General features: G+C 38.5%; 1 long non-coding RNA gene across 1 annotated transcript in view; it reads left to right on the forward strand.

Annotated features, from left to right (window-relative positions):
- LOC106504333 overlaps nucleotides 1-24,576 on the forward strand; it is a 201,704-nt gene extending 177,128 nt beyond the window's left edge. The window contains exon 3 of the long non-coding RNA XR_002346334.1: nucleotides 11,446-24,576. This is a non-coding gene — a long non-coding RNA (uncharacterized LOC106504333). The remainder of the gene's footprint in view (nucleotides 1-11,445) is intronic.

Here is a 26,259-nt window from a genome sequence, read left to right on the forward strand (position 1 = left end):
TCTCCTTGTCCAACTAAAATTAGCTTTGTTTTCATCGTGTTATGAAAAAGCTGTTAGATATTAATTAGGCTAAGAAAGTAGGAGACAGATCATTTAAAAATGAAGAGACTTTCTCCACCAAGAAACTGTGCAGCAGACATGACATCATCACCATGCTGAAGCACACCAATTGTAACAGCTCAGAGTGTAAACTTAGAGTGTAGTCTGAAGCACTTCCATTATTAATTATTAATCAGTCTTTGGACGGAGGGTTTCTCCACCCTCAGTGCTACTCTCTGTGGCATCAATTATAATTAACCATCACCTCCTCCTAGTGGTTCTCTGCACTTCCCCACTGAGACTACAATAGCCTGGCTTTCTTATTAGCAGACTTTCCTCCTATGGCTTTTACGCTAACAAAATACACTAGAAGATACAAAAATAAAATGTTTTATTCGAATCTTACAACTGATGATTAACAACTAAAACTTATTGAACACGGAAGTGTAAATAGGCACGTTATATACATTTTCTTCTTCTGATTGCTCAGTCATCTATATGTTGGCATAAATAATTTTTCTTTCTCTTTTTTTCTCCTTCCCCTCATCCTCCTTCTTCCCTTTCTCTGAAAAAATGTTGACACCAAACCCCACCAAGTTAATTTATTCATATGTGATGACATATGCACATGTAGGAATCATGCCTGCCTGATTTCTACCCCAGTTCCTTGTCATCATCACTGTAAGGGAACATTATAGGAGGCTGTGGTTCAAAGAAAATAGATTCATTTGGCTACTTGGAGGGTGGTGGTAGCGTAATTCTGGATTTTTTTTCCGGAAATAATTTCTCTGACTTCTGTTTTCTTGAGGATTTGGGAAAGACAGTCAGGTACTCTCTTTTTCTCACAAAATAAAATTTAAAAAGATTAAACAACAGAAAATTAAAACTATTTTTTTTTTCCACCAAGTAGATTAAATGACTTTAAAGGGTTTGGCCAGATCTATTTTCTCCAGATCACTTCAGATGGCATTTTTAATTAAAAAAATCACCTTTTAATAAATACTGATGAATTATTAGTGAATAATGTTAAATTCTATTTTGTCTTATGAGTCTACTTGAAAGAAATTTCCATGACGCTGAGCAACTATATCTTCCTTCTATACTCTGGATTCTTCGTCATATACAATCTTTTGTAACATTTCTCAAGTTGCACCTGTTAAGGAAAAGTTAAAAGACTTTTCGGTATGTTAGAAGCACTTTAGTGCCTGGGGTGTCATCACCCTCCCTCTGTTTGGCTCACACCCCTGTCTGACACCTTGAGGTAAATACATATGACAGCAATAAGTCCTTCCATTTCCATAGGGATAAAACATTCTGTCACTATAAGAATCTGTTACCAGTTAGAACTCGGTTCTCCTTGTAGACATTTTAGAGACTTCTGGTATTCACCCAGAGCCCCAGGAGGGAATAAAGCTCAAAAGAGGAGAGACGGCATGAAGAACTGAGAATGAGAACCAGCAGATACTAAAGTATGACTCAATCAAATTTCAGGCCAGACTGAAAGGAAGAAAGGAAGAATCAAAAAGAAAAAACATTTTTGATGGGTTTTCTGTAGCTAGATCAACACAAACGAAACAAAGTTGAAATTAATTAGGTGAGTAAATCAGAAAAGACTGTAACAGATCCAGAGAGAGCTCTGTGATACCCATTGACTAAGATATTAGTCTGACTCAGAATATAAATGTCTTGGCTTAAAAAGCAGTGGGAGGAGGTTTGGTAAGAGTTGGGAGATGTGGCTGGGAAGAAGTAAGGTGCAAATGATCAATAAGAAGAAGAGGTACAGAAAGAGAAAGAAAGCATGGAGGGAAAAAAAAAAGAAAAAAGAAAAAACAGAGTCTGAGTAGGGAGAAAGCCCACAAGGAGAGTAAAAACTGTTCAAGCTAAGAAAATCATTTCTCATAAGCTTAGCAATATTTTGAATCTTCTAGGTAGCTACTATCATGGCAACTTCTTCATTATTGTTGGTCTAAGACTTCATAGTTCATAAAGTCTCTAAGACTGTCTTCTAGATCTCATCCATCTCTTGAAATTCTTTTCCAAAAATTATAACTAGGTTACGCCTTGGTATCATAAACTATTAAACTTAATACAAATTTCTCTGTGGTATTAATAAGGAAAATACCTCATCAAGGCTATATATTTTATAATAATGATTCCAACATCATTTTGTGGGCAATGGCGCCAAAATTATTTTGAAAAAAAAAGACTTTCTGAATCGTAGTTATAGTCACTGAAAAGTGTCTGGCATTTTTATTATCCTGGTCTTCTGTCTTATTCACAGCTAACAAATTTTAATTCTCGAAATAAAATCACTCTAGTGTGATTATGAACATCAGGAAAAGCTATATTTTCTCACTTCCACACATAAAACTCCAGAGACTAAAATGAAGGGTCTTTTGGAAACTCTAACATCGTCACTAGCTCAGAACTTTACAGCTTTACCTTTTCTCAAAGAATCTATAACTAAGATTTTCAAACACAATTTTCCCTAATTATTGAGAATTAGGTTGGAAATTTTTGTTGTCCATCATCTCAGAGTAATAAATCTATGACTTTAAACATGAAACCCCAAATCATCCAAATGCATTCATTTATTTTTTCTGTAGTAATACATGCTTTGCTTATAAAGAAAATTCCAGATTAAGCTATTTAACAGATTATTGAAAAATCTGTTCCTGCTAACATTGTTTTTGCATGTTCTGTGTGCCTATTATAAGAAACAGAGTAAAACAGGCACCGAATCTAAAAGAATAGTTAATGAGAGGAAAATAAATTTAGAACTTGACAGGTACTTTATTATCAGCATATAATACATGACAAAATTAAAACTCTTATCAAGGCCTACTCACTGGGAAAATCTAAATTTATTGTAATTGTTGAAGCAACTGCTTTTAACCCAAATGGACAGGGGTTTAGTTTCATTTTCATGCTTACTATAAACGTGTCCATCTCTTCGTCACCAGTGATAAATGCTACTGACTTGAATCGAGTGACATATAATTTGAAATAAGAATAATGTCCTACACTTGTATATACTTTTTACAAAACACTTTTAAACATTTTTCTAGGTCTTATCCCTATGAGTTAAATTGATTTATGTTAGACTGCTTTGCCCATATTATAGAAAATAAAACTAACAGGGTTACTAAGTGATGTGCCACAGGTCTCAAAGTTCGTATGTAGCAGTTCAAGATTACAGCCCTCTTTACCTGCACCTCGGCCCAAGCAGCAGCCTGTCCTCTGCAGAACAGGTAGCTCCTCCAGGTACTAAAAATGCACAAAGATATCGATTCTCACCTTTGAGAATCTACATCCCAACTCGGTTGCAGAACTAATCTAGGCTAAGTCACTAGGCTTTCTCTTTCTGTTATCTCTTGTGTACCTGCCTTCATTTAAGGCAAGCAATACCATCCAAACTCAGGCCATGGTCCACAACACTTCAAGCAAATTGACCTGTTAAAAGAATTAGTTCATATGTACTTCTTTAGAAGCACAGGAATTGGATTTATGCCTTATATTTTTCAGCCAACAGTGGATTAAAAATGGCTGTGCCCTTTCCAAAAGTTCCAACCTTAAAACAAGGGAACTTCTTTGGCTTCAAAGTCACCTTCAGTCACCAACTGTTTTGTCTGAACAGTTAAATAAATATAAAGTTGAATTTGGGTTTTGCATGATTCATTGAACTGTTCTCCCAAAAGTTTGATTTTTTTTTTACATGAAACATATCCAAATGAAGAAAAATATTAAAATTTAAAATTGGCACAAGGCTGCCAGACCTCCAGAAATTTACTTAAATTTCTGAGTTAAAACATTATTTCTTGAAGATTACAAAATACTTCTTTGTCTTAGAAAAGCCCAATATAAATCTGTACTTTTACCTCTTTCCAGGCAATTCAAAGTCCTGAGAACATTTTAATTCCATTTATCCCCTCCTATGTTATATGCTATTATTATTACTATGTATTTCCATTCTGTATATTTTAAAATCACAGAAGGCACTGTATAATCAATACCAATTTAAGTCAGCTGTTTATTTACTCTTTTTGTTGCTCTCCATACCTGTTTTTATTTATTTATTTCATTTATTCATTCATTCATTGGCCCTGCCCACTGCATGTGGAAGTTCCCAGGCCAGAGATCAAACCCACGCCTCAGATATAACCAGAGCCACAGGAGTGACAAAATCAGATCCTTGTAATAAGAATAATGTCCTACTGAGCCAGGAGGAAACTCCATTCTTTTTTATTTTAATTTTCTATTTTATTGTGATAAGACACAACATGCAATATATTCTCTTAACAAATTTTGTGTTGATTCTAGGTACAGTGTTATACAGTAGATTGTTAAAGCTTATTTATCTTTTTTAAAAAAATTTTTATTTCCCCAATACATTATTTTTTTTCTACTGTACAACATGGTGACCCAGCTACACATACATGTATACATTCTTTTTTCTGACTTTATCATGACTTTATAAGTGACTAGACATAGTTCCCAGTGCTGCACAGCAGGATCCCATTACTAATCCATTCCAAAGGCAATATTCTTATTTAAATGAAACTTAATGCCTAGTGATTAATAATTCCCCATCCCGGAGTTCCTATCCTGGCTCAGTGGTTAACAAATCCGACTAGGAACCATGAGGTTGCGGGTTCCATCCCTGGCCTTGCTCAGTGGGTTAAGGATCTGGTGTTGCCGTTAGCTGTGGTATAGGTTGCAGACGTGGCTCGGATCCCGCGTTGCTGCGGCTCTGGCGTAGGCCGGCGGCTACAGCTCTGATTGGACCCTAGCCTGGGAACTCCATATGCCGAGGGAGCGGCCCTAGAAATGGCAAAGAAAAAAGACCAAAAAAAAAAAAAAAATTCCCCATCGCCACACTATCTCTCCCCTAGTAACCACCATTCCATGGTTTGATTTCATGAATTTGACTCTTTTAGAAATATGTATCTAGCTTTAGGAGAAAAAGAACTCTAAAAAAGCAAGCCTCTCTGGCTTTAATTCTTCTCCCTAGTTTTGACTCTGTAGTTCCTCACTATTTGTTTCCTTTCTAATGCATCAGGAAAATATATTTTATACTTTGTCCAGGTTTTTTAGTTAGTCTGAGAAGATGAGTTAGTCATAATTTCCTAATCTATCATAAATAGAAGAGGAATTCTGTGTTGTTTTAAGAGAAAAGCAAACCAATATAATGATGTGTCTATGGTACTTGGGAGCTTTACATTTGTAGCTACAAAGGGATTGAGAAATGATCACTTAATTTAACTCTTGTTTTACAGGTGAGCAGAATAAGAGAGCTGGTTAGTTGATCAAAGATAGTTGAAGTATCTCATTCCCAGCCCAGTAATTTCCCCCTTTTATGAAAACTAATAGATAACTAGAAAAAAAAAATGATTGACATTCTCCTCACCCCTTTCCTCAGCATAAGGAAACGGATATAATATTATCATATAATTATATTGCAGGTAATAGAATAAGATATCATGGAAGAAATGGTGACATATATAGTACAAAGGCTCCAGCCATTTACTTAAATTAGATGAAGAAAGAACCACCTATGTGTTTTTTTCTTAAAAATGTCTAGGAAAGGCGATTCACTTAGGTATCTGCACTTTTTATTTGAGAACAATCGGGAAGCATTAAGTTCAACTTAACCACTACTGCTATAGCCAATTCTAATTTTTCACTCTCTTCTGAAAAGGAGAAATAGGGTGTTTTTTTTCTTCCACTGAATAATATCTCAAACACATGAAAACTATTTTTAGGCCAGCTCTCTGGAATCTTTGCTTTAGAACAATTGATTTTTAAATCCTTTATACACTTGGTTCTTTATACTGTATTTCTGTGTCAAGACTTGACAAACTATGTTCTTTTTTGTTGTCGTCACTGTTTGCTAAAATGACTTTGGAGCCACCATGTACAACTGTACATGATACTAACTAAATGAGTCTAGTGGTTCCCATTTATAAAACCCATGGTTCCTATATAGGATTTACAGACAACCCTTGGATTATGACCCTTTGAGTCATGCATAATCGTGGTTCTGTGCCCCCCTCCCAGGTGAGTCTCTCCTTTTGGGTTCTAAAATAAATTTCTTAGTCAGTCTCATAACTTGAGTCCAGTCAGCCTTCCTTCAACCCACCCTCCAAAAGACTGCCGGAATGAGTTTCCTGAAATGTGTATGTGCAACCAGAAAAAAGAGATAGTGCCCCCGGCTTTCTGCTGCCCTTCCCCAAATGTGTAAATGCAGGTGGGAGGGGCATGAGAAGGTGCAGCAGAAAGTAACAGCCAGAGAAGAATAGGAAACTTCCTATGTTTAAGTGTAACCCAGCACACACACATTGGTAGACAGTGGAAGCTTTACTAACTAAAAGCATTTAAGCTTAACCTCTGACCAAACCTTGACAGATACGCTATTGTATACACCCTAGAACTAGACTTAACTATAAAAACAGTGATTTTAGAAAAACTGAACAGAAACATCAGTGACTGTACTTTGTGGTCAGAGAAATTCCACAGGCTTATTCTGAGCAAGCCATAAAACAAGCAAACAAAAAAAAAAAAAAAATAAACAAGCAAAAAAGAAATAAAAGCCAAAGATGGATGGTATATCTCTGTTTCTATATAAAAGAACAGCAAGTTTCTACTTCCACTCCATTCTACGACTGTTTTTCTCTATTTGGAATTTGTGAGTAGCAGGTACAAGTGTTAGGATCAGGGGCACAGGCCTTTGGGAGTGCACTAATACTAATAACAAAATGGAAAAATGACAGTAAAAACTTACATGTACACATGATATATTTTTTTTTAAGAAAAGGCCCTTTTGTTATTATAATTCCAGAACAGCAATAAAGACTACAGAGCCCAGGATTTCAAGTACTTCCCTGCTGGGTTAGTGACTTAATTTATTTCTTTAATTTGTTATAACCCTACAAAAAAAAGATATTCTTTGGAGACCTCAGTAGCCTGAGTTCTGCATGTATTATTTTCTGTAAGAGATTAATGAGGTAGCAGAGGCAATTTCTAATGGAGTCCCTTGGTTTTCATCTCCCTGCTACCCACCCTGCCTTCAAACTCAGTTGCCAGTTCAGCATTATGAATCTACTAAGTGCTCTTGGCATGTCTGATGAGGAAAGGGAGAGATAGTATAAACTGTAGGCTAAAAATATAAACACTCTTTCCTCCCTACCCTCCCCCTGCATCTGTTAGCTGCAGTGCAATAATTTTACTATCTCATCTCACATAAGACATGTTGTTCACATTTAGCGTGATATCTTCTATCTTCCATGACTTTTAATCTGTGGTTTTGGATGTTTCCAGGGTCTCATTCATGTCCCATCTCTCTATAGAATACCTAAACCCACCAGATTATGAAAGTCACCGTTATTATCCTTCCTTGATAACATTATCTTTAGTATATTATAGAATTTTTGGTATTAAGCCATACTTTTAAATCATGATACCTGAAAGAAAAGTAAAATGTAGTTCAAAGCCCGGACATAAGAGTTTTATGTGTTATTTGTGAGTGTTTGAAGGGAAAGTTAAAGATAATCTGCTGATAATGAACCATAGGACTTTCTATTTCCATTCCAGAGAATACTCCTGTGGATTCCCCACTGGCTAATAGCACTACTAGCTCTGTAGAATAAGTGACAGTCAGGTGATAAGAGCCAAGAGAATTTTTTGACAAAAGCAGCATTTCTCATAACAGCTGCAGAAAGGCTGCCACAAAAGAAGATTTTGGAATTCAAAACTTTCTCTGACTCTCACTGCAAATTTAAATGGATACTGTGGCATAATGTAAATTGGGCCCTGGAAATTTTCCTTGGGTAGAAAAATGTTTACTACATGATATTCAGAGAAAAATAGAAAAATATGAAACTAAATGGTATGAACTCAAATTTGGAAAATAGCAGAAAGAAATACAAAACAAAACAGTATGAGTGTGTGGTGTGTGTGTGTGTGTTTGAAAAGAGAATAAAATAATTAGACCAAAATATTAACAATGGGTGTCAAGGAGTTCCCATTGTGGCTCAGCGGTAATCAAACTGATTAGTATATATGAGGACATGGGTTGGATCCTGGCCTCGCAAAGTGGGTTAAGGATCTGGTGTTGCTGTGAGCTGTGGTGTAGTTGCAACGCAGCTTGGATCTGGCATTGCTGTGATCGTGGCCTAGGCCAGCAGCTCCAGCTCCCATTCAACTGGGAATCTCCATATGCTGCGCATGTGTGGCCCCTGAAAAAAATAAAAATAAGAGAGACAACAATGGGTGTTAAGATGATCTGTGATTATTTTAATGCTAATATTTTTAAAACATTTTTGTATTTACCAGAAAATACAGGAAAAAAATACTTTAAACGTGTTAAGAAAGAAAAAAAAATACTTCTAAGGAATTGAAATCTTAACTCGCTTACCATATTAACACTGTACCTTCTACATTTGTGGCATCTTTCCATGAGTCATTTTTCTCTTCCACCAAAATTTTCATCTAGCTTTTTGGAGGTTGGAAAATGAAGGTACTAATAATTCAAATGATGTCAGTTAATACATAAGTTTATCAGAGTTAAGATTAATGAAAACTGTTGAGTGCTTTTTAAGGACAAGGTATCAGAGCTGGAAACCAAGTTTCCTGGATAGGAAAGGACTGATGATGACATTATGTACATGTAAGGTTAAAAAGGAGTGTTGGGTGGTAAAAACAAAATTTAAAAGAGAGAAAATAAGCAGGGAAAGTTAAATATCCACATCTCACATTAGAGGTAGGCGGTCTCTGAGGATTGACTGTCTATTCCTCTTGGAACATGATCCACAATATATTTTTAACCAAGAGAAAACCCAAAACATGTACTCCATGAGAAATAACTATGGCTAATGTTATTGTTTGCATACCATGTACCAAATATTCAGAAAACCTGTGATATGGCATTATATATATATTTATTTCTTCCCAAACACCCCTTTTTTATCATAAAATGAAATTATGGTTCAGAGATTAGCCTACCTATTCAATGTTACATAGCTAACAGTATGTAATTCACACTTGAACCCAAGTCTGCCTGATCTTAGGGCCTATGCTTTTTCCAGCATTCCATATCATCCTACAAAGTGTAATGGGCATATAACATACTACTGAGAAAGCTGGTTGGGTTAAGGTAAAGATAGAATTTATTTTAAGGAAAGATAGGGATCCACTTTAATGGGTATATTCTGTTAGGAAGATTAAATTAGAATACAACAAGAGTAAATTAGTGATTTAAGGAATATAGAAATTTATTTCTCACTCACGTGAGGATCTAGGTTGTATCAGTTCAGAGCATGGCTTCCCTCTGCTTGATTATTCATGAATCCAGGCTAAGGTCATGGCTTCCATCTACAAGATGTGGCTTCTAATATAGTTGTTGATGTGGCCTTTACTATCCTTGGGAAGAAGGAAAAGGCACAGAGGAGCACACATAGGAATATCTCTAGTTCATGCTTGGAAGAGACACCTGTCAATTCCACCTACCTTCCACTGGTGAGAGCCCAGTTACCTGTCCATCCAGAAAGAGGACTTGAGTCAAACACACACAATGCAGAACAGAAATTCCAGAAGGGAATAGAAGCAAAAAAATTGGCACTAGAGCCAAAAGGGATGGCCCTATCAGTCTTGGAAATATTTTAGTGCCCAGAGGTGCCCAGAGTATGGGATATGGGGCATTTACCCATTTTATTGAAATACTCATTAGAGATAATGTCAGGAAGCATGAACATTTGAGAATATCCTGATTACATGTGGGATAGCTGTGGTAGGGAAGAAAGATCACTGGGCATAGAGGTAGAAATCCAGGCATCTTAATCCAGATCTTGTGACTAATTAGTTCTTTGAATTAAGGTAAATCTCTCCATCACTCCAACCCTCAACTTGCTTTTTTCAATTGAATTTAGCTGACTTACAATATTATGTTAGTTTCAGGTATACTTTATGTGTAGTTAAATTGGGAAATGATACTTGCCTCACAGGGTTGTTGATCAATGAGATAAGATAATGCATGTGGAAAGCATTTGAATCTGTATTTTATCACTGCTGATATGACCACTTCACGTATTCTAGGCTATATAGTCACTTTAGATAGTGATGAAGTAGAAGAGCAAGGGCTGAAAAGCACCATAAGGGTTCAAATACAGTGAAAACAGAACTATTGGGGGTTAGGAGAAGGTTTTGATGCAAAAAAATGAGATGTCAGAATTAGTCTTATGTTTCGAAGAATTTTGCCAAACACTGTAAGAAGCTCTTCTGTAATATTTGGTATTTTTGGCCATGAAAAGACCAAGATAATTAGAAGTGCAGCACACATAAGTTGAACATATTTCAGATTTAAAATCCAGTTAGCTACTAATTTTGCACGTGTGTATGTGTCTGTGTGTGCAAGTGTGCAAGTGTGCATGTGTGCCTTGAAATGATGCTTTCTAATAGCTGTGATTTCTGTTTTTCCTTTAGAAATAAAGTTTACTTGCCTTATATTCTGTAGAGTTAATTAAATACCAGAGAAGTATGTTTACTGTCTCAGGTTCCACATACTTGTGAGGATTTTGTCGTTGATTTTGGTCCAAACAGAACACCTTTAGAAACATAGCAACACTTAGCTGCTCTTGGGAAAACCTAATGAGTCATTAACATATCAATATTACTATTTTCTGCCTTAATATCCCATATTCCTGCTTCACCCAGTCTCATTAAATATATATATGTGTGTATATATATATATATACATATATATTAACATTAGCACATTAATTCCTAGAAAATTTTAAAATATACCTCCTCTTATAGGATGCATAGAAATTCCCTGTATGTTTCTTTATAACTTCCTATAAATCTGTAACTGCTTTAAAAATAATTATTTTTCCCTAAATATTTCTAATACACAAAAAAGCATAAGGAATTTTGTTTGGAGCTCTGGTTAAAGCATTTCTATTGACTTCCAAATGCAGTACTGGAAATACTACCCACTAGATTTGGGGTGCAAGAGGACTTTCCACTTATAAGTCATCCAAATTATAATAATGCAGAAAGGATTTCTTAAAACTGAGATTTCTTAGTAGAAGTCATCCCTTGATTTAGAAGAAGCCACCATGGGTGGAGAAGGTGAGGGGGGGCGAATTGTAGTCCTTAGAGTTTAGTCCTTATTTTTGACAAAATCTTTTAAGAGAAAAAAGGACACGGTAGAATCATAAAAGTCTTTTGGATGGGACTTCTCAAAGTATCATGAGCCAACCAAAACACTGTTAGTTGGCACATATTTTAACACTGCAAAATATTTACTAAACATTTTTTATGTGGGAGCTACTGGGCTTGGCTTGTAGACAAAGTCAAAGATGGAGAACCATCAACATTGACCCAGTTATTGGTCATTGTTATGTTATCCAGAAAGTGGTCTGAAGGAAGTTTTGTGGAGGAGTTCTCTCAGAACTAGGACCTCTGGGAAAGTGAAGGAAGTGCAACTGCGTAGAAGGAAATATTGGACAAGGACACTGCTGCAAGAAAGGTCTCAACTGATCACACAGGGGGCTCTGAAGCTGGCATAGCCCTTCAGCATTGTCCTGAATTGAGGTAAAAAGCCACCCCTTTGTATTCCCATATCAATTAGTCATTGGATGCAGGTCAAATCTTGAGAAAGGCAACTCCCATCAGCTACTAATTACTTCCAGGAAAGGACTCTTCTATGATCAGCCACCAGCTCTCCTGGCAGGTGGAAGAATGAGTACCTGGGTTCTGGGTTGGGCAGTTCACCACAGTGCATCCACTACAAGCCACTGCTCGTGCCACTCAATCAACCTGCTTTGTATAGTAGCTTTATCCCATCTGGGAGCAGCATCTTCAGATTCTGGAGGGTCATGAGGGGAAACGTGTAAGAAGAAGGTAATTGAGATGAACATAGCCCACACTGCTGTGACTGGTCTTCTACTTCCGTGTCCCTCACAGTGCTCCTCTACTACCCCCTCTAGGTCCACCCTCTATTAACATCACTCTGGCCAGGGAGCTTTGTAATTCCTCTCCTCTAAGTGTTGGTCTTTACTACCTCCAAGCTCTTCAAGCCATCCCACCAGCATTTTCAGGGCTTTACAAGCTTTAAATTCTATGTCACAGAAGAGTGCCCCCATATTGATAAACTCTCCCTTAGCTAATTTTATGGTCTAACACTGTGGTCTAGAACCTTTGGGATTCAGTTCCACCATGCCACCTAGTTCTTGCCAGTATGTATTGACTAGGTCCTATGCTCTTTCAGAGTATAATTCTTTCCTTCCTTATCAGGTCCAGTACTTCCCAGCAAGTTATATAAAAACTTGGCCCTGATTTTTGGTCTAGTGGCCAAGAAAGCAGAAGAGGGGATAGATTCTAACATGATTGAATACTGTCCTGCAAGGCAGAAGTGTCCTCATTGTCTTCAAGACAGAGGGAGGGTTGGTGATTAATAGGCGGGAATGGGCTACTCCTGCAGGTCCCAAGATTTTCTAAGTATCTGGAATTTTCATATTTTTGAGTGCATTGATTTTAAATACTAAAGGGTTTATTTTCTCAACAAGAAAAGCAGAACCTGACCTTGGGAAAGCAGATTTTCCAGAATTGAGAATTTAACCTTTTCTGGAGCTTTGTTATCCTTATAATTAAGTCTTAGGACTGATCCTTGGTCTGATCTGCCCTCTGGCTCTAGGAGATAAGAGTCTCTTTATGTGCTGCCAAAAGACCCTCGGACTTTCACATTTGGCCTTCAATGGGTGATTAATCACTCTCAACCTTTCATTGTCTCTCTCTGGTGCAAAAATTTCACTCAGCAACAGTCTTCTGATTCATGTCTTTTATGGTACTACTGCTCCATCCTCTCAAATGCCTGCGTTGGCACAACTGCCATTGCATTCCTTTCCATCAATATCTCATCCCAGTTTACCATCAGCAAAATTTAAACAGTTGCACAGCTGCCACATGCCAGAGATTGTGAGCACTTCACCCACAACCAGTGATAGAATCTTCATTACCAGCCAGTGCATGCACAATCCAGCTTCAACATCCCATTTTAGAATTCCTCAGAACACTCCCGATACCAACTGTCTCATATTAGGTTTCCTGAAAGACCATGAGATAGAGATGTTCATTGCAGGTGAATAATCAAGGAAATTTGGTGACCATGGAACTCTCACTCAGATCTACCCTCAGAACAACCTGCTACAAGGAAAGAGGTTGGACGAGAGCCTCTAGATGTCACACCTTCATTTTTGTGTGTTTGTGTAGCATTCATACTGCGACCATGGTCTCTTTGGTCTTCTCCAGGTCAGTGACTTACCACAGCAGGAGTACTAGAGCTTGAATATTTCTGCCCAACTCAGGGCTCCTCTAATGGTCAGAAATTGATCTGGGTCTCCTCATCAGCCTGGCCGAGACTTTTTCAGAGTTATACCACAGTTTGAGGCTTTTCCTACTCAATCCTACTTGCTTTCCTCTCTCCTTTCATATAGGTATCTGGCTGGCAGCCCAGTCTGAAGGCTTGCCTACCTCCTCTGCTCTTTCTCTTTCATAAGCATTTACCCCATTACATATTTACATATCTGATTCTAGTTTGGAATCGGCTTTTTGAAGGACCCTAACTGACATTTGAGTGTTCTTGGAACAGTTCCTATCAGTGATTGAAGAAAGGAGGAGTGTGGAAGGAAAAGTTGGACTGCAGTGCAGTTCCAGTAAAGGGTCATCTGATTTCATGGGAAGTTCTGGACCTGCAATGGCCCTTCAGAGCTGTCCCATATTGAGGCAAGAGGGTTTACCATTTATACTCTGCATCCATGAGTCATTGGATAAAGGCTGCCACAAGAAAGGGACACAACTTGGGTACATCAGCTCCTGTTGGCTGAAAGTCCCAGGGAAAGACTCAGCTGTGAGTCATTAGCAGCAGACATTCCTGGCAGGTTGAGGGAATAAGTTCCTTGGTCCCCAAGGGGATAATCTGGATAGCACATAGCTTCTACTTCAAAGAGGAAACTAAAAAACTATTGTTATGATTAAAGGACAATGGTGATCATTTCTTCCCTCTTTATAAAATGGGGACATCACATTTTATAACACTCGGTGGAAGAGTAGAGCATATTTGTGGGATTAGTATTGGGGTCAGGAAGAGATCCCATAAGCAGACAGTGAGCAAAAGATACCCCACATGTTAGTGGAGTGTACTATGTATGGGTTATATTTCTTCCTGATGTTCTGTGCTTCCGATCCACCTTGGGAAGATGTTTCTTCCTCTTTTCCTTATAAAGAGAACAGGAAAGATATCATCAATTATTCAACCATGCTAATGTTGGCCATAAAGTCAGGTTAAAGGGAGTCTCTTTCTTAGTGCCTGTAAAGTAAATTCTCACAACAAATAGAAATAGCAATGTCTAAAACTACAACTGTCTCCTAAGAAACATGAGCCTATATAGTACTTGCTCAGCAAGTTATTTAGTCTTCAGCAAACCCTACAAAGTAGACATTACAATCTCCATTTAATGGTTGAGTCAACCTCTGGTTGAAAGGTTGATAATTTCCCCCAGTGCTATACAGCCAAGAATTAATAAACCTGGGATCAAATTCTGGTTCTCCCTATTTTTAAGAGTAATTTTCTTTACATTTTCCTATACTTTCAAATTCCCTTGGAAATCAGAATTACAACTGTAAATGTTTTATTCTTGATCACACACCCTGATTTAAAGAAAAGGCAAAAGTCAAAGCCTCAGAACTCCTGGACTGTAATAATCAAATCCATTGATAACTATGATCAGGAGATAATTGCACAGGTGTTGGGTAGCAGCACTAACAGATTAAATGCAACGATCAGAAAGTTATTCTGTGAACTGTGCACTCTTTGCCAGTATGCATTCACTCTACTGCTTTTGTCTCACAGTGTCTGTATTCTCTCACGTGCTTATTTCTCCTCACTTGGCAGTTCTCAGCCTAAGGGATGCTGTGTGCACGTACATACACACACACATGCACACAAAGATTTTCCTGCTCTTCAGTTACCAGGATGCAGCAGGCTGCTAAGGTCTTTCATTCCTTTTCCACATTCAACCTTTTGATGTGTTGCCTGTACCATTCTTCCCCATGAGCTAACAAGGCTGTCTGCAACAGAGTTTCATGGGCAGCCAATTATAGCCAGGATGTGAGGGTGATCAGAATAGTGCAGCCTGCTGGGAGACTGTCATTTACAGAATTAAAGGCAACGCAATCACTGCTAAAGGGTTTGGTTTGAACGGACGCTGTAACCTTCCAGCCATACTTCTAGTCATCTGAATTTGATGGGTTGTTTTTGTGTGTTTCAGGTTGTTTAATTTTTTTTTCTGTTTTGTAAGCAACCATTGCTCATATTTTAAAATACCTAAGAGTAATGGTAATCTCTTTGCAATAAAATATGGATGAAGGTAGCCTGCCTCATAAAATGCAATGCTGTGAAAAGAATCCAACAACCATTTGAATATGTATATGTAAATGAATGATAGTTGTGAAAAGAATTTCAACATGCAAATGAGGAAAATGGAAGGAAATTGTGCCACTTTCTGTGCATAAAAGCCAGGGGTGACGCCATATTACAGTTGTAAATTTAGGTACTCCTAAATCAGTATAGTCTCCATGATAGTATGTACTGTCCTCAAATGTGTATAAGCAGAGCACACATGTTATTCCATAGATTGATGGCAAAACGGCAGGACAGAGTGAAAAAGAGTCTCTACTTTTATGCCTCACTTTTTCCACAGTGAAAAATCAATCCTGATTTTTCTTAATTTACTTTAGTCTTGACAGAAAAACTGATCTGATTTTTCTTAAGGAGCAAAAAAAAAAGGGTAGAAAGAGAACTATCAGGGGAGGGCATGACGGCAGGACACTGTCTATCTGCTGCCCACCAACCCAGTTGACGATGGCCTCTTCCAAGCAGCCCCTCCCCATTCACTTCAGCCATAGTCCCTAAGTGACCTAACTGATGCTGGATTGTGCTGGCAACAATTTCCATCACTTATTAAGGAGTACACATTCAGACTTTGACACGTTCAAGTGTGTTTTCTGACCATGTTGAAATATGAACAGAAGACTTGTGTGTTTAACCAACATAAGCAGATGTCAAGGAGTGCAAAAATATGCCTCTTTTAAAGTCAGTATGTCTGTGTATTTGTGCCGGCATATGCCCAGAACATGTGTATTTTGAGTGGTAAGCATGAGGAGGAATGAGGAAAGGAACAACAATGCTCTTTCCCCCCAAAAAAATGCCTGTTGTAATTTCAGCAAGATGAAAGCATTTTTTTAATTACTCAATGAATTTATTACATTTATAGCCGTACAGTGATCATCACAACCCAATTTTACAGCATTTCCCCAGCGCATCCTCCACCCCCCCAACCTGTCTCATTTGGAAACCATTCACAATGAGAACATTTAAATATTACAACATTTTACATCTATTCAGGAGGGTGGGAGATGGGCAAGTGGATGTGGGTCCTGAAGGGAGGACCCTGAGAGAATGTGGGGATGTAGGCAGAGTTGGTGACTTAAGTCAGGGTTTCACTCTTTCAGCAGGATGTGACATCAACTTTCCCTGATATAAAAATGAACTGACCTCAAGAAATATCCCTCAGGGGTGGAATAGAAATGTAGAAATGGGTTAACCTTAAAAAGCAGCTTTTAAATATGGGAAGATAGAATTCAGGTAGGAATCTTGGAGGGAACTAATGTAAAGCAGGTAGTTCTAGCTATTACCTTGGAAAGGTGTATGAGGTAGCTGAACTTCTTCACAAAAAGGTAGAAACAGACTTAACAATGGACCAGAGGCATATTCTTCAGGCAACTGAGGCACCCAGAAACTAATATTTCAATAGTAGCTATGTGCTAGACACTGTATGAGGCACTTCATAAATGCATTGTTTAACCTGCATATCAACTTTATGAGGTAGGGACAGTTGTTCCCATTTTCCCAGTGGATAATCTATGGTGACACAAGTTAAATGTTTTTCTGAGGATCACATCACACAACTAATATTCAAGCCAAGCTCTGTCTGACTTCTAGGAGCTAGAACCTAAGAGAGCTTCAGGTGCAACACACCTGCACACCTGCATGAGATTAAGGGCAAACAACCCAGAGCAGTCCTTGAATATTGATCACAGAATATTCTAATAAGAAAAAGAGATTAGAACGCAGATTCTTGAAGGCACTAGAAATTTTCCAGACTTGAGAGTAGTGCCAACCTAAATCTAATGTAGACAGTCTGAGGAGCTTGGACTTTATCCAAAGAAGAGGTGGAGTAGACCACAAATGACTCAGAGAATTCTGTAGGTCTTTGATTGCCATATAGTTGAATCACTTGGACTCCCTTGAGAGGAACTTGTGTGAGTAGAATTAACTGATAACCTCCAGTGCCACAGCTTCAGGAGCTGTTGAGGCCTTCATGTAGATGTCACATTCCTCCAGAATATTTGAGCCAATGTCTGAGCACATCAGGAGTATGAGAGTCAGGCCATCTCTGCCAATGCAAAACTCTAATAGGCAATAATGGCTCTCGGGCTCTAATCAACTTGGCCACAACTTTCTCAGTGCTGCTGGCTGAGGCTCTTCCTGCCCAATCTTTCATCATTCTCTTGTTCTTTTAAGAAGTGTCAGCCCTCTGCATCATGGTCTAAGGCTCTTGTCTGCCTCTTTTCTCTCAGCCATTACTCTTCACATATAGTCCTCCCTAAAAATCTCTTGGACATTTAATTCAGTCTTGGCAACTGCTTCCCAGGGGTCCAAAAATAACTCAGTCAGCACTGGTGTGGTTCAAGAAAGTCAGTGATAAACTTGGATTGGGGTGTGGACCACTCACAATATTGCTGGTAGGAAGGACCTCATTTCACCTGTTAGGTGGGGCACAGGTAGCCTCATGAGCCCAAGGCATTACCCAATCAGTGAATGCATTTACAACCAAGGTAACCTGGAAAAATGGCCCAGGGGGAAGATATGGCTTGCTAGAAGGAGGATTCTGGTACCTGAAAGGTACGGAAGGAATACTTCATATAAAGACAGGGTAGTTTGGCGGGCCATTACTGAGTTGTATTAAATTGCAATGCAGAGAGATTGTGAGAATATGAGGGCCATTAACAAACTGTTAAAGACTAAGTATGAGAACTGGAGAACCACTTTGATAACTTACAAAGAGTTCCTTTTCTTCCGCAGTAGGAAAGCAGGCACAGTTGAGTTTCAGTCCTTACTAGTTAGAGACTTAAACAAATGTGTTATGCTAAAGTCAGAGCCACTAAAACCTGGAACAGGGCTATCTCGGTGGAGGCCTTCATGACTGCAGACTTAGCTTTACTACTGGGGGCCACAAAGGTGCCCTGTCCCTCCCTACTAAGAGCTATTACTTTCAATGTGGGGGAAGACGCAGCAAGGGTCTCGCCCCTACAAAGCAGCAGGTATCCATCCCCTCAGGACTTGTCAGCTCTTCTCTGGATGCTCAACTGATCACTGCACTTAAATCCCAGCTTAGATTAATAAGTGAGAAAAGAGATTGAATCTCAAAGAGGCTGAATTAGGAGGAGCCATTCCTGGATTTCACAGCACTTGGTCAAAGGAACCAGAATGTGAAAAGCAAGAGTTTATTGCCTTGGGAGCACTTTCTTGGGACCCATGATACAAAACTTTGGCAAGGCTTGTGGGGACTGATAGCTCTTAGGAGCCTGAGGAATGCAATATTTGTCCATGCTGAGCAAAGATGGAATAACTGAGTTGCCAGAGCAGATGGCACACAAAGGAGTGAGAGGCCTGTGGTTGTGGTCAGGCTAGGATGACAGATCATGTAAGGTCAGGAAACCCACTAGAGCTGTGTGCTCCCCTGGAGGGCCAGAGCACAGTCTATCCACCAAGGCCATCTGGAAGGTGCCACTGAGGGACACCAGAGTCACTAAGATGGTCAGTGGGAATTCGTTTCTGCAGGTTGGGGCTGATGGTAGGAGAAGAGCATTCACAGATCTCAGTGAAGGGAAAGACAACAGCTTGTAAGAGCCATAAATAAGCTTCTCCTGGAATGTGTGTGAAGAGGAGGATCTCAGTGGTGCCCTGGGATGAGCTGTTGCTACCATGGAGATGAGCTGCTCCCATGTCCTCCTAAGAGCAAACCTGTAGTGAGTAGTGCAATCCAGTAGGTGGATGGTCTGCAGGTGCCACACCTTCAGGTTCTACCTTCGTGTTCACTTCATGGTCAGGCTTTTCTCAAGGAGCATCTACTCATGACTAAGCACAATGGGAGTGGAGGAGGGAGGAACCCCAACACAGCCATCTCCCCGCAAGTGCAGGACTCCTCCAATAAGGAAATCTCTTCTCTAGGGATCCCCATCCATCTGCTTGAGATGGTTTTCAAGTTGACTGCAGCCTGAGGTGTTTTCTGCTCAATCCTCCTCCCTTTCCTCTCCTTTCGCAGATGCTATACCTACAACCTGGTCTGAAAGGTCCCCCTTATTTCTGTTCTCTCTGCCCTTTATCCATCACAGTCATTTCCCTCAATACAGCTCTTCAATTTCTAACTCTGTCTTAGTGTCTTTTTTCCCTAGAACCCAAAGTGGCATAAAAACCCTACAGAAAAGGAAGTCAGAGACTACAGTGTGAGAAAATGAGCTTGGAAACATGAATATTTCAATAACGACCAAAGACTAATTCATAGTTTCTGTGTTGAATTTGTGTCAGTGCTTGTTTTGTTTGTTTGTTTGTTTGTTTACTGATGCTTGATTTTGTTGTATTTAATTACAGTAAAAATCCTTAAAAATTAAAAGAAGTTGCAATCCCAGTTTTGAAGAGAGAAGGAAAGTCAGAAGTCGTATTCATTTTTTCAGTAGTTTGGGCAGGTAAGAGTCCAGCAAGGAAAAGCTGCTGGTGGAAGATAAAGCAATGAGCAGGATACCTGGCCACAGGCCAGGGGGCAGGAACCAAATATCTACTAACAGCCGGGCTGCACTCTTGTCCAGTGAAGCAGATCTAAAACATTTAAGTTTCCAACCTTCCAAACCCAGACCGGCCTTTTGTTTTCCCTCTGCAAAGTGATCTTGCATACAAAGCCCTTGGTTTGGCATTTTGGAAGTTTTTGAATACAACCTTCTCTAAATAAGGCTACTTAAAAAGGGGGAATTCTAGCTGCAGGGAAAACCTGAGAACCAGAGCAATGTTCAGGACTGACCAAAAATAGGATAAGGGTATAGGACATTTTCCCAAGGTGATAACATAATTACAGCAATACTGATAACTATAGTGAGAGGTGACTACAGGATTATTTGGTACATTTGGAAGGGGAAAAAAGTGCCTAAACAAACTAACAAGGAGGTGAAACCAAGAATATGAAAGGGCATAAACATGGACAAAGAACATGAAAGGGCATAAACATGGAACATCCAACCAAAAGAGAAAAGGCACTCCTCAAAATGATTCTTCCTTTCTCACACCAAAAAACAGGACATTCTGTCACATTAGAAATTTGAAAACCATAGCCAAATGTTATTAATAATAAACACATAACTTCTTGGTATGAGCCACACTTCAATATTTTCACTAATGAACAAAATATAGAGCAGACAAGAACATAATGTGCTATTAAAATATCTAATTTTATCACTGCTATATTTTTGATGAATTAAACTTTGTTAGGTTTTTCACATACTAAATATCCTAACATGGTAAATTATGTCCATTTGTGTTTTATTATTTTTATTATCTTCACTGGGTCTGATTTCAATATCCAGGCTTTTTCCTGAACACTAAGAGATGGTCTTGCTTCATAGGCGATAAGTTACTTAGCTTCTCTGAGTCTCCATTTGGAATGCACCTCATAGTGCTGTTTATGAGGAGAAAGAGAAAATGCATATGAAAGTCCTTTTGTAGTTTCTTGCATACAGTATATGCTCAATGCATTATAATTATCATTATTAGTTGTTGTAGTTATAGTACATGCCGTGGTATCAGGTACTGAAATATAACATATCCTGAAATCCTTATAGGAGAATTGGGAAATACACAAAGCTAAGTCACTTAAGGAACAAGATGACTATTCCTGCTCATTTTATTTGAGCCCACCTGAGATAAACTAAGCACAGTCCAAACAATTAAAACCACCAATTCTACCCACAGACTTATGAGAAGTATTGAATGATTGTATTTAAATCTTTAAATCTGGAGGAATTTGTAAGGTATCAATGGATACATAGAGTCATGTCACAAAAATATTGATAGACTACACTTTATGTTGATGTTTTGTCATAGATTTTCATGAAAAAAAATTTATTTTGCAAAGATTTTTATCTGTACTATTTACTTTTTCCAGTCCCACCAAAGTGAACAGCCTGGTATGTATCCTCCACACAGCTTTCTCCACGCTCTTATAATCACTTACATACTGATTTTTTTTCTAAAGGTTTTATTTATGGAATCATAGTGCATGTATTTATCTTTGTCTTGATTTGCTCTCCTAACAGTATAACCTGGCAATAATTCCCAGTCAATAAATATAGATATAGCTCATTCCCTTTAAAAGCCCCATAATATCCCATTTTTGATGGTACCATGGTTTATTGAACCATTTTCCTAATCAGAGTATTCAGGTTGCTAAAATTTTTTTCTTTTTTTAAAAAATTAATTCTTTTCATTGATCCATCAAGAATAGTTTTTGGCCACGCCCAAGGCATGGGGTAGTTCCCAAGCCACACCAGTGACAACACCAGATCCTTAACCACTGGGCCACCAGGGAACTCCCAGGTTTCTAACAATTTCTTGTCACTATAAACATGGCTATAATAAACATCCTTCTATGATCTCTCTAAAATCTTGGTTTTAAACTAATTCTCTCTAAATCATTTCTAAACTTCTAATATCCATGTAGACAGATGCTTTTATTTCCAGGCCGTGATGAAGACCTGGAAGACATAGCTAAGTCAATAGGAATGTCATATTTTTTTAAACAGATGTTTCTATAGTAGTTTTCCATAACTGGAAGAAATGTACATTACCATCAGCACTGGAGGCTGTGCCCTTCTCTCCAAATTCATCCTGCTATCATCTCCTCCATCTCTAGGTCTTATCATCACATCTTAATTTTGCATAACCATATATGCGGCCCTGATTTTGACTCCGGGAGCACTAGCATGAGACAAAACTTCCCTACTTTCCAAGCTCTTCTCTCTTGTTCCTGACATTAAGGCGGGGCTCTCTGGCCACATCCATGGTCCATTACTGCCTCACCTGCTGTGCTGCAATCTGGCTTTTGCCTCCTACATGTGAGATCTGCACATTCCAACTTCTCCATTCTCTGGCACGCTTCACCGGTCCTCTCGTCCTTTGCCTCCACTTCTCTGGCACTTCGTGAGCTCCCATACCTTGATGGATAGTTATGAACTTCTTCGTTTCTCTTTAAATTTTCCATGTTTTTCTTTCCCAGAACCTTCTATAGAAAAACATCTTCAGATCATAGAGCAGGATATGAGGATGCTCTGAACACCATACATAACCCCTGTGTACTTAAAATACTCTTTTATTTAACTTTCTGCACATTGAAAATGTTCTTGGGAAAAGCTTCCTAGATCATTATTTGCCTTTAGGTCTCATGGTCTTAGCCCAAAACTGGCCTTCCTGAAACATTTGGATTTCTAGTATCCAGAGTTGGGACTCCCTTTAGAACCACAAAAGAGCATCCCTATGTGTGGGTGCCAAGGGGAAGTGGCTCTTCTTCATTATCTGTTTCTCTCTAATAGGAATTTTCAATATCGACTAATCAGTGGTCCTCACACTGACATTACTGGATCCTCTTCTAAAAATGAGCACATAGTCAATTGCACAGAATGTAAGAGAAATCTACAAAAGCCTAAAATGAAAAAAAAAAAAAAAGATAAGCTTGTTAAAACTTGAGTAGCTTTTGCTCCTTCTTTCAAATATTATTTCTTTGGTTTCTTTCTTTTTTTTTTTTTTTTCTTTTCTTTTTTCCTGCAAGACAGGGTGGAGAGAATGAAGAAGGAGTAATTTTAGAGCCGCATCTGCAGTGATATACGTAAGAGTGTAGCTAAGGTCATGTTCTCTGGCCTCTATGACACTGGAAGTGGTCAGAGACAAGTGTGTAACTGCAGTCAGAATAAGCCTTCTTCCTTTCAATCTGTCTTTGACCCTGAATTATATACTGTTCACAGAAGAACAATACAGATCAACATGTCTTACATCATTAGAACCAAAGATTCTACTCTCATGGTAACATTTCAGAAGGTCACAGTGGATGAGCCAACACCAGCTGGGGACACAGGTACAATTTCCTTCTCTCTGTATCATCTTTCCTGACTAGAAAGGCAGCTGAATGCTCTAGAAGTGAGGGACCTTGTGATATGAAACAAGGTGATGACTTGACTCAAATAGGATGGAAGTGATACATGATCACCTTGTAGAGATGCAAGTGCCAAAAACACAGTTGGAACTTTGATAAGTAATAATTATTAAATCTGAATAATTAAATATATCTATTCTTAGGGATTAGTTGACCCAATAATTATTACCCAGGAAAATTAAGTATGTGTTTGAAATCCACATTTTATCACCAATGATGAGCCTGTCAATTCCATTCCATTAGCCAGTTTTCCTTACAGGCTAATGTTAATATTTTAAAAGTCATTGGAAATCTGTTTATAACCATGCATACTTACCAAGTCCATGGATTATAAACTATCAAATAATTTACTACTTATGTATAGAACATCTAACAACCTGATTCATTGAAAAACAAATATATCCAAACAGACAGCATTTCACACTTTTCACTCTAGCGACTTCTCTACAAGAAAGGAAAAAGATCATTATTTATCAGTAATGTTTAAAATGCTGAACACTTTACATTCATTGTTCCCTTTAATTTTTACAACTGTTTTATTCTTAGCACTTGGTTATGAGAAACCTTTATTGAAAAATAAAGTCATATGCCCAGTTCACATAGCTGGCTGATGACAGAGGCAGGATTAAACCCAAATCCAAGTCAGAGCCAATAGCCCAGGCTCTTTCTGTGTTTTTCAACATGAGGTACCTATTCAACTAGGAAAAATCACCAGAGTGCCAGGGACAAGGGAATGCCCAGCAGAATTCAGTAAAAGTAAAGGAAACCTAAATTAAGCCATTTAATTAATAATCATTTCAAGCTATATATAGAGTACAATTTAGCAGTCCCATAGATTTTTCAAAATAAACTGATTTTCAATGATATTTCTTGCTTATGACAGCTATGTTAAACACTGTGTTTCTCATTCACTGGGGTTAAAAACATTTTCCCACTGCCACAAGCAACTTTCAAAGGAAATCTGAGAACACTCAGCTGGGAAGAAACAGACCAAGTCACTAGGCAGAGACAGAAGCTCAGGAATAACCAGAATCTGGCTTGATGTTGGAGACAGCTATGGCTGCTTTCACTTTACCCATATTTTGTTTTAATTTGTTTTAATATAATGATTTTTATTTTGTTCCATTATAGCTGATTTACAGTGTTCTGTCAACTTTCCACTGTATAGCATGGGAACTCAGTTACACATACATGTATACATTATTTTTTCTCACATTATCATGCTCCATCATAAGTGACCAGACATAGTTCCCAGTACTATACAGCAGGATCTCATTGCTAATCCACTCCAAAGGCAATAGTCTGCATCTATTAACCCCCAGCACCCCATCCATCCCACTCCCTCCCCTTCCCCCTTGGCAACCACAAGTCTCTTCTCCAAGTCCATGATTTTCTTTTCTGTGGGAAGGTTCATTTGTGCCATATACTAGATTCCAGATATAAGTGATATCATATGGTATTTGTCTTTCTCTTTCTGACTTACTTCATTCAGTATGAGAGTCTCTAGTTCCATCAGTGTTGTAGCAAATGGCATTATTTTGTCCTTTTTTATGGTTGGGTAGTATTCCATTGTGTATATATACCACATCTTCCTAATTCAATCATCTGTTGATGGACATTTGGGTTGTTTCCATATCATGGCTATTGTGAATAGTGCTGCAATGAACATGTAGGTGCATGTGTCTTTGAAAAATGGGCAAAAGACCTGAATAGACATTTCTCCAAGGAAGATATACAGATGGCCAACAAGCACATGAAAAAATGCTCAGTATCACTGATTATTAGAGAAATGCAAATCAAAACTACTACAAGATAGCAGTTCACACCAGTCAGAATAGCCATCATTAATAAGCCCACAAATAACAAATGCTGGAAGGGATGTGGAGAAAAGGGAACCCTCCTGCACTGTTGGTGGGAATGTAAGCTGGTACAACCACTATGGAGAACAGTATGGAGGTACCTTAGAAAACTATACATAGAACTACCATATGACCTAGCAATCCCACTCTTGGGCATATATCTAGACAAAACTTTCCTTGAAAAAGACACATGCACTTCATTTATCTTATCTCAGCCATCCAGGTGGGACAGAGGAAGTGAAACAGACTGCCCTGCTGAATTTATGATTAATCTCCTTATCCAAAACTTTATTTTCTTTCTTGGCCCACCCCTGTTCCCCTCAGAATTGAGGAGTATCAAAGAAAAGGGGAGATTGAGGCTAAGCCAGACTCTGTGGGACCTTCCCAAGTACAAAAGCCCCCTCCTTGCCCTCTGTTTCTTCTTTGTAGGAAAATATTTATCCTTCTTAGTCTTCCTGGAGTGCCAAAGGGCAGGCTCAAGCTGTTAACAATTAGAACAATAGAGTCACAGATCTCCTGGTTCCTCCTGAAGGGATGTAGATAAGCTGATACATATTTTTGAGTTGTTAGGCAGAAACCAAGACCCCCACCCAGATGGAGAATGGTGACTACATGCTGACCGCAAGCACAAGACTCCAGACTGGCTGGAACCAGAGGCTGATGATTGAGATTTTCAAAACATTACCATGTTACCTTACAACAACCACTGAGAAGAAGGTTGGTGAGCTGGTTATATATCCTACAACCCTCTCTCCCAACAACCCTGGCCTAAAAGCCATCTGAGAGTTTGGGTCTTTTGAACGTGAGCTGGGCATTCTCCTTGATTGGTGCCTACAAGTAAACCCTGACTTTGCTGCAAATATCTGCTGTCATAGTTTGGCTTTCTGCACTGCAGGCACATTCGCCCTTGCTTGCTAACAGGACAAAATATTAAAGTTATTTTCAAGATTTTACCAAATGTTTCTCTCAAGAAAAGATGATTCAGACCTATT

Source organism: Sus scrofa, chromosome 7 (assembly GCF_000003025.6).
Source record: "Sus scrofa isolate TJ Tabasco breed Duroc chromosome 7, Sscrofa11.1, whole genome shotgun sequence".
NCBI lineage: Eukaryota > Metazoa > Chordata > Mammalia > Artiodactyla > Suidae > Sus > Sus scrofa.